At 40.5% G+C, this 15,982-nt stretch overlaps 1 protein-coding gene and 1 pseudogene across 6 annotated transcripts in view; one reads left to right on the top strand and one right to left on the bottom strand.

The window, feature by feature from the left end:
- Supt3h (SPT3 homolog, SAGA and STAGA complex component) overlaps window positions 1-15,982 on the top strand; it is a 353,629-nt gene that overhangs the window by 103,319 nt on the left and 234,328 nt on the right. The window lies entirely within an intron of this gene.
- Window positions 13,659-14,880, bottom strand: LOC102924916 (putative uncharacterized protein ZNRD1-AS1 pseudogene; annotated as a pseudogene). The gene has a single exon (XR_013046768.1). The product of XR_013046768.1 is annotated as a putative uncharacterized protein ZNRD1-AS1 pseudogene (transcript).

Raw genomic sequence — 15,982 nt, 5'->3', positions numbered from 1 at the left:
GTTCTGATCCAGTCCATCCTGGGCAGCTAACACCCTCTGAAATGAACTCCATTGTGCTTTGCACTTTCACCTAGCTAGTTTAACATTTATACAGATGTTGTAGAGCGTGTTGATATGTTAACTCATTGTTTAAATAGGAACATGGAGTAACTAACTTTCATTGTAGATAATCACATTCTGTTGGTGGTGTGACTCCCCGTATTTATCCAGATAGGAAACGTTGTTCATTGAGAAAGAAAGAAGCTGCTTTTCTTAGTGAACAGCAAACCAGCAATTGAAATGGATGGCTCATATTTCAGTTGCTGAATGGGAACATTTTCGTTGGCCAATTCCTGTTGCTAGCTGTGGATTTCTGTCTTGTTTCTAATGCAGAAGACATTAGGATAACTTTTAGTTTACAATAAAGTGTAATGTATAATTATGTTATCTGTGTTATTATTCACTCAATTTAAGTATGAAAAATTCAATAGATTAAAATAAGGATTAATGTAGATATTAATTATTTTCTTATATGTGAGTCACTTAGCAGAACAAGCGTTTTATGGTTGATTTTAACAAATTTGGTTAGATTGAAATCTTTATTTTCTCATAAGACATTGACATCTCTGTACTTGTCTGGATATTTATACATGATTATTTAAGACTACTAGGTCAACATTTCATTTCATTATTTCTAATGTAGATGGTAAAAGTACAGCATGAGCATTTATTACATTTCTATTAATATTCTAATATTAATTTGGGTAGTTGGCTCAAATAAGCAAGTGTTACAAATTTGGTTGAAGGATGATAGCAATGAACCCTACATTTGATCTTCCCGATTTTAAAGCTCCCCGGGTTGCTGTGGTGTGTGAAGGTGGGCAGGCCCATAAGACGGGCCTCTGGAAGCCACTGCCCGCGGCCGTGTGCCGTGTGCCATGTGCCGCTCAGTTGTTGAGCTCCTCTGCCCCTCGTTAAGTGCAGCGCGTTTGGCTGCTAGATGCTTCCTCATTGCGCATCCATCCCCACTGTGCTCCCGCAGTGTGTGAGTGCGGTAGCTGTACCGGCTTTGCCCTGAGGTACCTGATTTTATAAGTCAGGTGTGTGATGTGCTAGAGCTCTTCACTAGACGTTTTGCTTGTGGGCTAATTTTTCAGCAATGCATTGATTCTTACTTTCAAGTAACATTGGAATTTTAACTTTTATTTAATGTTAACTTTTTAGAAATATGTAAAATATATGTGAGCATTTAATGAACAAGCCTTATACAATACCAGTGAGGAATTTCTGAATGTTTATTATATGGAGGGGTCGTGGCATCATAAATCTGGTACCTTATTCAAGTATTTTGGCTTTATTAAATATTTGCTGACTTGAATAAGTGATGTTACACAAGTGTTTACATTTGTGATCCATTGTAATTTAAAAAATTATAAATGTTTTATTTTCTCTAGTTTGGCTTTTCATTTTAGTCTCTGCTTTCATCGACGAGGGTTATAACATTGGCCTCTATGCCTTTTCTGCACACATTTATATCAATGGATGGACGCTAGTTTATAGCATTTCAGACTCAAACTGACTGACTTCCCTTGGAACAGAAAAATTGTTTTCAGTTAAGCCACAGACTCCCATAAATAAGGCTCCGGTCTTAAAGAAACACAGCATTTAACTGATTTTTTGAAAAAGTCAGAGTTCAAAGTCATGCACTGTAAAAAAAGGAAACCATTTCTGAATTGTGAATGTTTCTAGTACTGCTGACAGACAGAAGACAGGGCTGTGAGGGTTAAAGACGAAACAGACAACGAAACAAACTGCTACAGGGTTAACAGTGCTTTGAAGTAATGTCAAAGTGATGCTGCCATGAGCTACTGTAGTTATTGCCGCATCGAATTACTGCCTTGTCAATCCAGCCCTCGGAAGGCTTTGCTGCTTGCCCATGATAGAAGAAAAGGAGTCTATTGGTGTTCCTGGGCCTTTTGATATATTCTTTGCTCCCAAAGAAGTGATTTTTTTTCACTATAAAAATCCCAGGAGACAATCTTAATGTGGAAAATTATTTTTTCATAAAACTAATGTGTAAGTAACCATGAAAGTCTATAATTCAGCTGCTCATTCCTCAGGTAACCGGACAGAAGAGGTCTCAGATTACATTATTTGTATATGATTTAATTTCTAAATGATATGAAAAATGGTTAAAAATAAAGGTAATTTTTTGGGGGAGAGTGCAAGAAAAACTAAACTTACAATATTAGAAATAACTATTAATCATATGTAGATATTTAATCCAGCTAAACCAAAACATTTAAAAATTACTTTAAAATAAATTTTTTCCATAGCGATTTAAAAGAGCTTGTCTTCAAACATCTCAATGTTCTCTTAAGTAGTAGGATGATGTAATTGCTTGCTAGCATTTAAACATGTGATAAAACACCAGAAAAGATGGAGAGGATGAAGCAGTTGTAACTGTCTGTTGGTATCTATCTTCTCACATTTCTCTGTAGCCCTGAACATGTCGTTAGTGCCTGTTGTCTAGAGCTTATCCCAGCAGTGTGGTGGAGGTCAGTGTGTGCTCTCTAAGGAACAGATGCTGACTGCAGGCTGGGAAGGAATGTGTTGGTACACCAGTGCCCTCATTTCAGATCATTCAGACTGGAGCTGTCAGAGACTAATCAAACCATGATCAAACGAGCTTTCTGGAGATCAGTGTACCCTCCACTAAGAGATGAAGGCTGTGTGTTGTCATCGATGAGGCACAACTCACTCCTGCGTGGCCATTCCCAGGTTCTGAAGCTAGATTTGTTTCCATAAGTTAAATATTGAAGTTATTGTAATGAGTTGGCTGTGGTTTTTTTTCTTTCTTTCTTTTTCTCTCTCTTCCTCGTCGTTAATATAAGGGGAAAATGTTCTTTTAACCCGAAGTGACTATACAGTATCAGGAGGAAGCTTTTTCGTTTTAAGTTGCAAGGTTTGTGTGTTCCATTAACTGTGAGTGTTGAATTCTGTATTTCTTTCCATCTCAGAACTTATGATTATAGCAAATGAGGTAGACATTTATACTTTCATTCTTTATTCTCTGCTGCTCTCCGAATACAAAATAACATTCAATCTCGTAAAAAGCGATCTTGTTCCAAATCAGAAAACTGCATCACTAGACTATAAATATCCATTTGAAAAGCCCTTTGAAAAATATTATTCTGTTCCTGGCTTTCATATTGATTAGATCCACTTTTATTTTAGGAAGATTTGATTAAATGGCATTCTACAGCAATAACGCGTAGTTTCAAACAGCTAGCCTTTCCTATAATATATCGTTGAACAGACCAAAAGATGGAGCTGCGAACTCTGAGACACTTGTAGATAACCCCAGGACCGCAGCCGTGCCTTGCTGTCAAGACTGTGTTACCTACACAGCATCCAAAGTAGGGCAAAAGTAACCCAGAAAGACTTCATAGTTTCTATTCTGAGTCAGTGCTGGTAGGAATGAGAAAAGCACACCTTTACCTTTTTCAAGTTGTGATATAATTTGTTTCTTCCACTTTTTTTTTTTTTAGATTTAACTTGATACTTAGAGGTTCATTTTCCAGACTGCACATTCAGCATTTTCAGGCAAAACCTCGTGGTTAGAGGAGGTGGGAAAGAGGCACTGCTTAGGAAAGAGATGCGGGCCTCGAACCCTGGAACTAACTCACCGTCTTCCTCTTGTTTTCAGTCAGCTAAGAACCTAATGCGTTCTGTTTTCCGCCAGTGCTCTAGAGCATGTTCAGTTGTCTTTCTCGTTCTGTTTTCCGCCAGTGCTCTAGAGCATTTTCAGTTGTCTTTCTCGTTCTGCTGACCAATTTGTTTCTTTGCACAATCTGATTTTTCATGGTCAGGAGTTCACTGGATGTTTATAAGAGACATGAATACTCTCATCCAGTGAAAACTCATGTACTTGGTGAATCTGAAAATGTTTATCTATGACTCAGCCTGATTGATAAAAATCATATGATGATGAGGGACCCCTAAAAATAGCTTGTTAGGTTTACCTCCTTCCAGTTCATTTAATAAGTAGATTGGAGTGTACACTGTTGTCATTAATTTTTGTTTCCTCTTGCGAATGGGTCTCATTATGTTGCCCACCATAGTACCTAAGCTCAAATGATCCTTTTGCCCCAGGCACATGCCACCATATCCCAAGTCACAGACTTTTGAATTAGTCATTTAAATTTTTTCAAGAAAAACAAAATATATAAATAAATTCTCTAAAATTACCAAGTGCTGTTTTTCTCCATTTGTCTAATCATTTGATCTTTCGCCCTGTCGGTGTTAATCTACAGTTTTAAATCTTTTAAGATTCCTTGTTTAAATATGTAAAGGAAGACATTTTTAACAGTGAGGTAAGAGATAGATTTTTGAATATTCCTAGTGTCAAACCTTTTTTATTTGTGAGTTTAATATTAAATATTACTTATTTTAACAACCTTTCACACCATGAATGTTTTTCTTATTTCTCAAACTCCTACAAGCAGAAGGCGTGTTATTTCTTACATACTCAGAACAGTGAATAGACATACAATTCAGGTTGTGGCTTTTTACATATTCCTACAGTTTTGTTTCCTTCTTTTAATTTGCAGCTGCACAGTAGGGCAGTCTGAATTGCTTTGTATTCATGCCTTTTCTCCATATTTTCATAATACCTTCTATAGAAACAAATACCTAGTCGTTGAAATGCTCACACACGTACTTTGAGAAGTTCTAAAAACACAATTCTGCCAGTTAATGATATCCAGAAAGTATCTTATTCTGGACAAAGATCATGTCTTCAGCGCATGTCCAATTAAACCCCCAATTTGAAAGGATATCTAAGGTGAGGGATGTTTGTATAATGCTAAACATAACCAGAGAAACTGTGGTTTTAGCAAAGGTACCATTCTCTATTTTATCAAGTGCCAGAAGCTGCATAATGAAGGTCTTTCAGCGAGAGAAAATATAAGTGAAAAAACATAAAAATACCACCCAGCTGGTAGAGATCTTCCTAATTTTTACCTGATTGTATTTCTGAAGAAATATGGCAGGCTGTCGTAAATTTTCAACATGAACTGTGTTTTTGTTGCCAATTTCCATATCCTTTAAAAAGTGCTGAAGCGTGCATTTGCTATTTATGTTTGCAGGAGACTGAGTACACTTTTACTATTTGTGGTCTGAGAAATTGGACACAACCAAACAGTGGTGCTATGGTCTAAGAAAATAAATTTTAACCAGCTGCGGGACAGTATTTTTAGAATGGTAGAGTCCTGAAGCCATGCAAGCACCCCCAGCCCCCTCTTTAAATGGGGGCTCTTGCCACCCATAGGAGGTCAGGCCTTCATTGTCCCATCCAGGACAGATTGCCAAGCTGAGCTCAAAGTCTGCTTTTGACTGGTGGAAAGCACAGCTAGCGTCCCCGGGCCAGCCGTTTGCCGGCGTGTGAATGTTTGTTGGTATATGCTGGTGCCAAGCTTAATCAGGTCATACTCTTATCTTTCCCCAACCCTCACAAGGCTAAGACTGCCATTAACACTGTCATACAAACGGGAAAACTGAGGAAGCAAGGAGCCAAGGCAAGTTGCCCAGCATCACATAATTTATCAACAGTAGTCCTACAATTCAAGTGACTTCCCCCAGCTACAGACCACGAACCCAAGTTGTTGGTTAAACCTCATGCTTTGTGAAATGGAATTTTTGTCCAATGTTACTAAAACATGTATATATGTATGTTTCTAGATAGAAACCCCTGATAACATTTAAATGTAATGAAATTATAAAGTCAAAACATTTATAAATTAAAAAGAAATCCATGACATTAATTACAATCAAAATGAGTTTTAATTTGATAGTTTTGTTTTACTGTCCTGCAAATAAATTTTCTTCCTACCTAGCATAGCTGCTGTTGTGCAAGATCTTATCACTGATTCCCAGTGGTCAGTGGTGTTTTCATTTCGTGGTGAAAACAAAACATGGTAATATTCACAGGGCCCTGAATGTCAAGGCACTAGGCTATTCCTGAGAGCAGGGCAAACCCAAGAGACTTCCTCCCTGCCTACCCCTGCAGCACTGTACAGGCTGAGGTGGCTGAGGCACATTGCCTTCACCTCCACCTGCATAAGTGGGAAGTTCCTCCTTTGTTTTTCCCGAGTATAACCGCATATGTGTTTATGCGCATGTGTCTGTATGTGTGAAAGCCAGCAGCCAATGACGGGTGTCTCTCTCCATCTTATTTTGAGACAGCATCTCTCACTGACCCTGAAGCTCACAGATTTGGCTTAGCCTGACTGGCCAGCGAGTCCTAAGGATCCTCCTGCCTCTGCCTCCCCAGTACTGAGATTACAAGCATGCATTCCTGCACATGGCTGTTGGTAGGTTCTGGGATTCAAGTTCAGGTCTTCATGCTTACCTGGCAAACATTTTACCAACTGAGCCATCTTCCAAGCACAGACTAGAAGTTCTGATATTTTTCTTGAGCCAATTCCATTTCCACCATCTTTATAATAAACTATTCCGTTTATTATAAAATCACACAGTTATTTGGCCATTATTTGTGCAATAACTTAACCTCATCCCATATCCACTTTCTCTCCCCATTTCCATTATTGTGACACAATTAAAGAGACTTTATCTGCCAGTTCATTTAAAACAAAAATCGTAAATGCCTGTGGAAACTGTTACTGAAAACTTGCATGTTCCAACCATTAGATCTTTAAACTTCACTTGAAAAATGGTACCTTGCCACTTGTCTTAGTTAGGGTTTGTATTGCTGTGATGAAATATCATGACGAAGACAAGTTGGGGAGGAAAGGGTTTATGTGGCTTACTCTTCCACATCCCTGTTCATCATCAAAGGAAGTCAGGACAGGAACTCCAACAGGGCAGGAACCTGGCCACAGAAGTTGATGCACAGCACCATGGAGGGAGCTGCTTACTGGCTTGCTCCTCATGGCTTGCTCACTCTGCTTTCTTATAGAACCCAGGACCACCTGCCCAGGGATGGCACCACTCATCAACCACTAATTAAGAATTCAACCTGCATGGGACTGAACTATGTGGGTGACAGTTGTGTGGCTTGCTCTGTTTGTGGACCCCCTGGCAGTGGGACCAGGACTTAGCCCAGTTGCATGATCTAGCTTTTTGGAGACCATTCCCTATGGTGGGATACCTTACTTAGCCTGAATGGGGGGGGAGGGGCTTGGTCCTACCTCACCTTGCTATGCCAGACTTGGTTGATTCCCCAAGGGAGGCCTTACCCCCTATGAGGAGTGGAAGGGGTGTTTGTGGGGGAAGTGGTGAGGGGTAGTGGGAGAAGGGGAGGGAGGGGGAATTGTGGTTGGTATGCAAAATGAAAAAAATTTAAGTAAAAAAAACACACTCAGACAAAGAGAATTCCCTACAGCAGGAAGCATTTTCTCAATCAAGGCTTCCTTCTTTCAGATAACTATAGCTTGTGTCAAGTTGACATAAAACTAGCCAGCACACCATTTATAGTTCATTTGATCATTTATTGTCTCTTTTATAGTATGGGGTGCTAGACACAGATAACTTTGCTATAAGAATACCGACTGTCTTCTGGAATAAGTATTCTTCAGTACCAGGAGAGTAGAAGGATACTACTCAAAATGAGATTGACTTTATTTAGTAACTTAATAAAAATACCACAATAGGGCTGAGGAGAGGGCTTAACTGGTAAAGGACTTAACGTGCCAGCACGAGGACCTAAGTTATTACTTAGTACTCATGTAAAAGTTGGGCATACCTGGGTAGGGGTGGCACACGCCTTTAATCCCACACTTGGGAGGCAAAGGCAGGCAGATCTCTGGGTTTAAGGCTAGCCTGGTCTCCAAAGTGAGTTTTAGAACCGCCAGGGCTACTGCACTGAGAAACATTTCTCTCAAAAAACAAACCGACAAAAAGGCTGAGCATAGTGGAGAGCTTTTGTAATTCTAGTCCCTCCTCTCCTGCGGGTGGGTATGGGAACAGGCAATGGGCAGACCCCAGAGTTTGCCAGCCAATCTTTCCTGTTGGTGAGCTTTAGATTCTGTGAGAGACTCTTCCCCAAAAGATGAGATTGAGAGTGATAGAGGAAGATACCAATGCCAATTTCTGGCCTCCACATGGATGTGCATTTATGAACATCCATACCAGTACTCATATATATGTGCTTACACACACACACACAAACACACACACACACACACACACACACACACACACACACACACACACACACAGTAGGTTCAATTTAGTTTTCTTTGTATTGCAGATATATTTTCAAAACATTCCTGTTGCCTCGAACTGTAGCATATTAACTCTAGTGCCCAGTTCCTATTAGGTTTTATGTTACTTTGGAGAACTGCATTTGTGCATGCCATGTGTCTAAATAAGATGCTGTGCTGCATGTACTTGTAGAAAGTAGCCCCCTTCCACACCAGGACTGTAGTGACTGCACATGACTTGCACTCTGACTTTGCCTTCCCTGACCCCTCCTTTCCCATCTTTTCCCCTCTCCCTTACCCATACATCTTTATACTTCCTTCTCCCTGTTTTCCCACAGTGCCAGGGGTCCAGCCTAGAGACTCCCGTATGATAGGCAAGCACCCCACCACTGAACTACATCCTTAACCCTATGTTTCCTTTTGAAAATAAGTGGTGGTGATGGTCCCTTAATGAATCTTACCTGCTGAGTCTGAAAAATAGAATCATTAAAGGGTCTTCACAACTGTCAGCATAGTTTCTGTTTTTGCCCTGGTTGTAGGGTAAGTTGGCCTGGCCATGCAGACACTTTCTTCCTTCAGTGCAACTATAGAGGATGCGTTTTCTTCAAACTTCAGCATTGCTGATGTGGGTGCATCCATACTAGAAGTCAGGGTTTTTAGTTTTGTGTTTTAAATATTACGAACAGTTTTATTTCTGATTGATGGTATATATAGTAGTTCACTTCTCTGCAGAAGATGGGGGGGGGCTTGTTATCAACCTTAAGTTGATAACATCAGCTGTAATCTCAAAGTTGTCCAATTCTTTGTACATTTCATTCCTAGGACTAGCCATGTGACCATTTTAGAAATATCAAATCAGAAGAATATTGACAGAATTATACTTTTCTCATGTGAGAAAATCTTTGAAAATGCAGAAACTTTTTTTTTATGAATTAACCAATTAATAAGTTTAAAACAAAACAAAGCCTTACTTAATCATCCTTGGGATGCTAACTTGAATTATATTACTGTACCCTTTATGAAAAGATTCAAACTTACTTTTCACATTAAAAAAATGTTTTTCAAAGTGTGTGTGTGTGTGTGTGTGTGTGTGTGTGTGTGTGTGTGTGTGTGTTTGAGCACAGGTGCCCACAGAGGTCAGAGACATTGTATCTTCCTGGAACTAGTGGGTGCTGGGAACTGTACTCAGGTCTTCTGGAAGAACAGTGAGTGTTCCTGACTCTCTCCAGCTCCTTAATCTTACTTTTTTAAAATGTTAACTAGGTTTCTGTGGTCCAGCTATCCTCATTTTAAAGCACTATTCACATAGTCGTATTTTTGGTTTTCCATAGAATTTTGTTTGGATAAATCAACATGTGATGGGAATGTCATCTCCCCTATAAGCCTTGATTTTTCCCCCTTACAAAGTCAGTATTAGAAGCAAGATCTATAACGCCAGACTCAGAACCCGAACCTCTCCTGTAGCCAGAGCAGCCGCAAAAGATGTGAGACAAATGTGCTCCAGGAAACTGGAAGACCTTGGTGGACAGGAGCACTGAGCCCCGAGCCACCGCTGGCTTTGTGCAGCACCTGGCAGTGAGCCTTTTAAGCCTTTCTTGTTGCTCTCTTGGACATGCCAGTCCTGCTGATGTCATTTTTCTCAGGAGAATTAGTATGTTAAAGACATGCAGGTATCAAGTCTGAGGACACCAATTCAGAAGTTCAGTCATGTCTAATTGTTTTCTCACAGCCTTCATTGTTCTCTGATATCATGAGCACTGGGCATGCATGCTACAGAGCGTTCTCCTGCTTCTGCTGGGGGCAGTGACATGCAGAGTTTATGATATCATGAGCACTGGGCCTGCATGCTATGGAGCGTTCTCCTGCTTCTGTTGGGAGCAGTGACATGCAGAGTTTTAAATTGGTCCTAACACAGAATTCATGCTTTGATAACACTGTTTTGTTATAAAATTTAAATACAGGTAACTTTTTTCATTACAAAATGCCCACATTTGTTTTGCTCTCATAGACTTCAGTCATTAGTACAGTTTTATGTTGCAGAAAAAAAATTCCCCTGCACTCCATCCTCCATTGCTGCTTGTCCCTCCTCCAGTGTCAGAGCTGGTGAGCCAGCATTTATCATTACTATTTAAAACCACAGTTTGCATTAGGAGTTGGACTCCAGTTCACAGTCTGTGGGCTTGGACAGGCGTCTGTAGTGATGTATCCATGATGAGAGTATAGTATAGATAGTTTGATTACGTTAGCAATATCTGTGCTCCACTTAGACCACTTCCTTCCCCTCTGAATTCTTAGCAGCCTTTCTTTGTAATTTCTACATACCTTTGTCTTTCCAGAGTCTCATAGCTATAGTCATATAGTTTTTTAGTCAACTTGACACAAGCTGCTTTCATCTGGGAAGAGGGAACGTCAATTAAGAAAATGCCTCCATTATATTGGCATGTGGGTAGGTCTCGGGGGTATTTTTAAGTTTTATATTCCTTATGGTAAGTGCTAAGAAATTTGACTGCTGTGTTGTATAGTTACAGTGCATTTACTTTTCTTTCAAGGGCATAGCAAACATATTGTAAAGGTTTATTGATAATTGTTTTTCTGTATCACAGCCTGGTATGGGGTGCATTAGTACTTTGTATATTGATCTTCTCTGATGCTTTGGTTATCCATCATTTAAAATTTGCTTGCTTCCGAGGAGGACATTCAAAACCTGCTAGCTCTACTGGATTGAATACCACTGTATGTTGACTCTAAGTACCCACACTGCATTAAAAACAACAGCCATCCTGTCTGACCGTGCTTTACACCCCTGCATCTGCCTCTCCTTATTACCCTCTTCTTTCCCCTCTGGCCTCTACCAGCCACTGTTCTTTCTACTTGTCTGGTCTCTGAACTAAGCCTATTTATATTCTGTATAGCATGTGGTGCTTTGTCTTTTCCCGGCCTGGCTTATTTCACCCATGTTGCTATAAATGATAAGATTTCTGTCATTTTGTGTGCCTTCACCGTAAACTATACAGCTTGTTTTCATTCTCAGTTCCCTAATTGCACTCACTGACCATTTTTTCCAGATATGTATTTGCCATTGTGCATCTTTTTTTCTTTTTCTTTTCTTTTGAGACAGCTCTCTATGTAGCCCTGGCTAGCCCAGAACGTGTAGACTAGGCTTCCCTTTCAAATCCACAGAGATCTGCCTGACTCTGCTGAGACTAAAGGTCCCAAGTGCTGGCACTAAAAAGGTCACTGCCACAACAGACTTCATAGATGTCTTTTCTAATGAGTCTCTTTGGCCTCTAGTTAGTTGAAGTTTTTCTCATTGAGTTGTGAGAGTTATTTGACTATTTTCATGTCCTTCATCAGATGGTCAGAAAGTCAGTGGTTTATCTTCTCTTAACATACTGGGTTCGTTTTTTGTTTGTTTGTTTTTTTGTTTTGTTTTGTTTTGTTTTTGTTTTTCAAGACAGGATTTCTCTGTGTAGTTTTGGTGCCTGTCCTGGATCTTGCTCTATAGACCAGGCTGGCCTCGAACTCACAGAGATCCACCTGGCTCTGTTTCCCGAATGCTGGGATTAAAGGCATGCGCCACCGCTGCCCGGCTGCAACAGTTAAGAGAAAATATTTGGGGTCATAGTTTGGAGATTCCAATCCAAGATGAGCCACCACTGCCCAGCTAATACTTGGTTTTTTAATCTTACCTTACTGCCTAAATTTTTCAGATCTGTTTTTTTCTTTCTTGAAGATATACCCCCAAATCAATACAATTGTCCAAATGAGAGAAAGATCAGAAATCTTTGCGTGGTTTTTTTTTCCTTCATATATTTTAGCAGGAAAGTTTGTTTGTAGAGATTAAATATATAAAAGTACTCCTGAAAATTAATGGTCAGACTTGAAGGTATTTAGTGTGTTTGGCATCAAGAAACTTTGCATTCGACTTGCTTGATTTCTTTGGGTGAAAATGGAATTCTTCAGTCAGTTATTCAATATTTAAAATGCCATTCCCCAAGCTGTTCCTGAAATTGGACTATTTTTTCAAGAAATGTACAGGATTTTTTTAATCCATTGTGTTTTTATGTATTGTTCCATTTTGAGGAATACCTCATACTATAAATTATCACTTAAGGACTTTTCAATATCCATTAAAACTGTAAAGTCCCCATCTATTCCATTTGTTTCATGCAAGAGGTTAAGTTCTTTAAAACAAAACCTGTTCTTTGGTTAAAACAAAACAATCTTCTAGAACTTTACCAGTGTCTTATACAGAGCAGTAGTGAGGAAGTGAGGCCAAAAGGCCACATGATGTGGGAAATTCTTGGCCTCCTGCCACAGGGGAGGTGTGTTAAAAAGTTTACATTTTTTTCTGTGGTAATTTTTCAGAAAAATATTTCCAATTCCCTACATGTTGAAAGTGGCCATTTGTGTTCTCTGTACTGAGACACAGAAAAGCAAGGGGTTGCTGCTGAATGGTTTTCTAATCAAAATAAAATCATTGTGATGTTCATTTGTAGAAAGGGGTCTCCAAGTCTGATTTTTGGTTTATTTTGTAAATGAACTCTCCTGGAAAGAGCATTGTTTGTGTTGGTGACTCCTCCACTTGCCTTTCCTCAGCTTCCACCAGAGAACATAGCTTTGGGTGGTCTGCCGGGGGCATGATACCAAATCTTCGCCTCTTTGACAGACAGCCCCCGCCCTTCTGTTACCCCACCCACCACCTCAGCTTCCTTTGTAAAACTGGGCAAATGAATGTGATTGCTCATGTACTCTTGTGAGGCTTGCCTTTTGAGAGTTCTGGGTTAGTGAGATCTTTATCATGTTTGATTAGTTGAAATAAATCTGAAATATATTCATATTAAAATCACATTATTTACATTTTAAAGACCATTTAAGATTCTGAATTTTTCATACCCGTCTGTAATTTATGTAAAGGACAGAGGAGAAGTGCCTTTCTTTTGGCATTTACCTTGTTCTCAAAGCATTTTGTGCATGTGGATATTGTAGTTTAAATTTTCTCTGTCTTCCCCAATCCCCTTCCATATGTATTCTTTTTCCTTGACCGGGTTGTGTTTGTTGTCCTGTGCGCCTACAATGCATAACTCCAAAATGGAGGCGACTACGAAGGATGGTTTGTGCTTTGGTTTTTAAGAAACTTTCTTAAAGGCATAATGTGTAGAATAAAGTTAATTTTAAATTCCTTTTTTAAAAAAGACTTTGTGTATGAGTGTTGCCTGCATACATGTCTGTGCACTGGAATGCCTGGTGCGTGTGGAGGCCAGAAGAGTGTGTCAGGTCCCTTGGAACTGGAGTTACAGATGGTTGTGAGCTGCCACGTGGGTGCTGGGATTGAACCTAGATCCTCTGCAAGAGTAGCTGGTGCTCCTAACCACTGAGCCATCTCTCTATCCCTTCTAGCATCCTGAGGAAGATGGGGTGTCAGCGTTACTGTATAATCTCCAAGTGACCCAGTACTTCTAAAAGTCTTTATTACTTCCCATTACTTTTTTTCCCCCACAAGAAGCACTGAAATTTTACTGATCTTTGATGTTTCGTACATGACTTTTGAAAAAGGGTGGCAAGGCCAGGAATTTCTTTTGGCGAGGCTTTATAACCGTTTTCACTTGCTCTCCCACCTGAGACTTCTCGATCAGACTTTCCAACTTAATTAGACTCTTACTTTGGAGTTCCAGAAGCGGGTGTGGGTTAGCCCTTTCAAAGTCCTTCACCTCCTTCTTCACTCTCTCGAGCTTCTCGAGTGTAGGGAACTGGTCCTGGCTTCTCCTCAGGAGTCTCTCCTTGAGCCTCTGCTCGATCAGTTCCCGCCCTCGGAGCATGCGCTCCTGGTGGTCTTTGATTTGCACCTGTTCCCTCCTCTTGACCTGCTGTCTTCTTTGTGCTGTCTGGCCATCGTGCACAAGTCTCGGTAGCCTTTCACCAGGGAAAAGTCTACACAGTTTGTTCTTGAACTCTCGGGCCTGGCCTGTGCGGTGTGCTTGCTTTTCTGTCTGCGTCCTCTCTTTCCCGGGTACCCAGCAGTAGCGTTTGCGCCCTTCCATGCTCCGCGGCTGCCGTCCTGGTTTCACTGCCCGTGTCTTTCCCCGTCATCGTTTCCACTGCTCTTTCGTCATGGTAAGACTGCTTTGGCAAGCCAATAGTCAAGAGAACAGGCTTACTCTCCGATGCTTTATATTCCTCTGGTCACTCAGTGACCAAGTGCCTTGAGCTGTTGTTGTATGCACGCCACCTAGATTCCCGAGTCAGGAACCTTCACCGGTCGAGACTTCAGTTCGCCAACTGGTACCTTTAGATGTGTTTGTCACGCCAAAACCTTCCACACGCTCAGAATTCCTCCCAAAGAAGATGAGGGAGGTTAGCTTGTGCAGAGTGGCCACGAAAGGTAACGAGACCCAAGGGTGCCAAATAATGTGTATGTAATTTTGCTTCTAGCCACTGCGCAGATGCAAAAGGCAACACAGCTTCAGGACCGGTGGGAGTTGTAGTTCTCTTACTCCAAAGGCTTCAGAATCAGTATTCAGGAAAGTTAGCAAGGTAATGTCTGTGTTCTTCTCACTTCCTGTTGGTAGATCTTGTAGGGTGCAAGACACAAGTGAAGAAATATTCCGGGAGGGGGTCCGAGCTGGAAAAGCAGCCAGAGGCTCTGCACTGCTACTCCTTGAACTGGTAAGACGTCACAATGCCTGGCTGAAAATGCCATGGCAACCCAGACCTTCCTTTCTGATAGGTTCTGCTCCCTCCGGAAGCTCTCAGATGAAGTTTGCCGTTCTCCCACTAATTTTAAAGACCAAAATTTGTTTTTTATACAATACAGTTTCATTAGTAAACAACACAAATGATCTCTCATCTATTTTTATAAAAGTTCTTTCAGTTGGTCTTGGTGGCACTGGCCTGTAGTATCCCCAGACGAGAATCTCCTGAGCCTAGATAGTAAGACCTCCTTAAAATTAGAGGGGAAAATGTTCTAAGAAAACAGCAGTGATCTAGCTATCTTAAAGCATTTATTATGCAGTGACCGTGTTTCCCCTAGATAACAGAACAATGATTGCAGTGAGTCGTGTTCACAGTACCTGTAAAAATAGATGCCATGGCTTCAGGTGTCCACATTAGGCAAAACCTGCTACCACAGAAGAGAGCTGGACCATGGTCAGGCCTTCTGGGCTTCCCTCTCCAGCCTCTCCTTACAAATATTTCCATGCTCTTACTCAGTTTCTACTAATACATCTCTTCTGAGATCACTTCCCTACAGCTCTAGCTTGCCCTTTCTCATCTGGTTTTGTTCAACTTCAGTGTACTTACTCCTGCCTGTGCTAAAGATTTGAATTGTTTTTGTGAATATAAAAGTGTTGTAAAAAAATAAGACAATAAGTTATTTTCTTATAAACTCTTCTTTATAAGCAGTAGAAGTAGTGGTGATTCCTTCAGGATCCATCCTTCTGAACAGGGGTGCATTCAATCCTGGCATCAAGCATTGTCCACTCCTCTTGACAGCATTAGCTGAAGGACTCCAGGGCATAAAAATCTAGGAGAGTATAAGAAAGGAAGGTAGAGGAAAAGGTTCCTGAAGTCAGGAAATAAAAAGGAAGATTTATTCCCAGCAATCACTGGGCCTTCAGGAATACAGCTATCACTGTGTTGTATCTCTAAGCACACATTTATGTAGTCTCCTTAAAGATAAAAGAGATAGTTTCAGCAGATAAAGCAAACTTTCACCATTGGTCTTGAGCCCTTATGAAAATCCAATTCAGTTATTAGGATATGCTCATTAGGAACAAGTT

Source organism: Peromyscus maniculatus, chromosome 21 (genome assembly GCF_049852395.1).
Source record: "Peromyscus maniculatus bairdii isolate BWxNUB_F1_BW_parent chromosome 21, HU_Pman_BW_mat_3.1, whole genome shotgun sequence".
Lineage (NCBI taxonomy): Eukaryota > Metazoa > Chordata > Mammalia > Rodentia > Cricetidae > Peromyscus > Peromyscus maniculatus.
The sequence above is the reverse complement of the archived record's forward strand: the minus strand, read 5'-3'. Positions and strand labels throughout refer to the sequence as shown.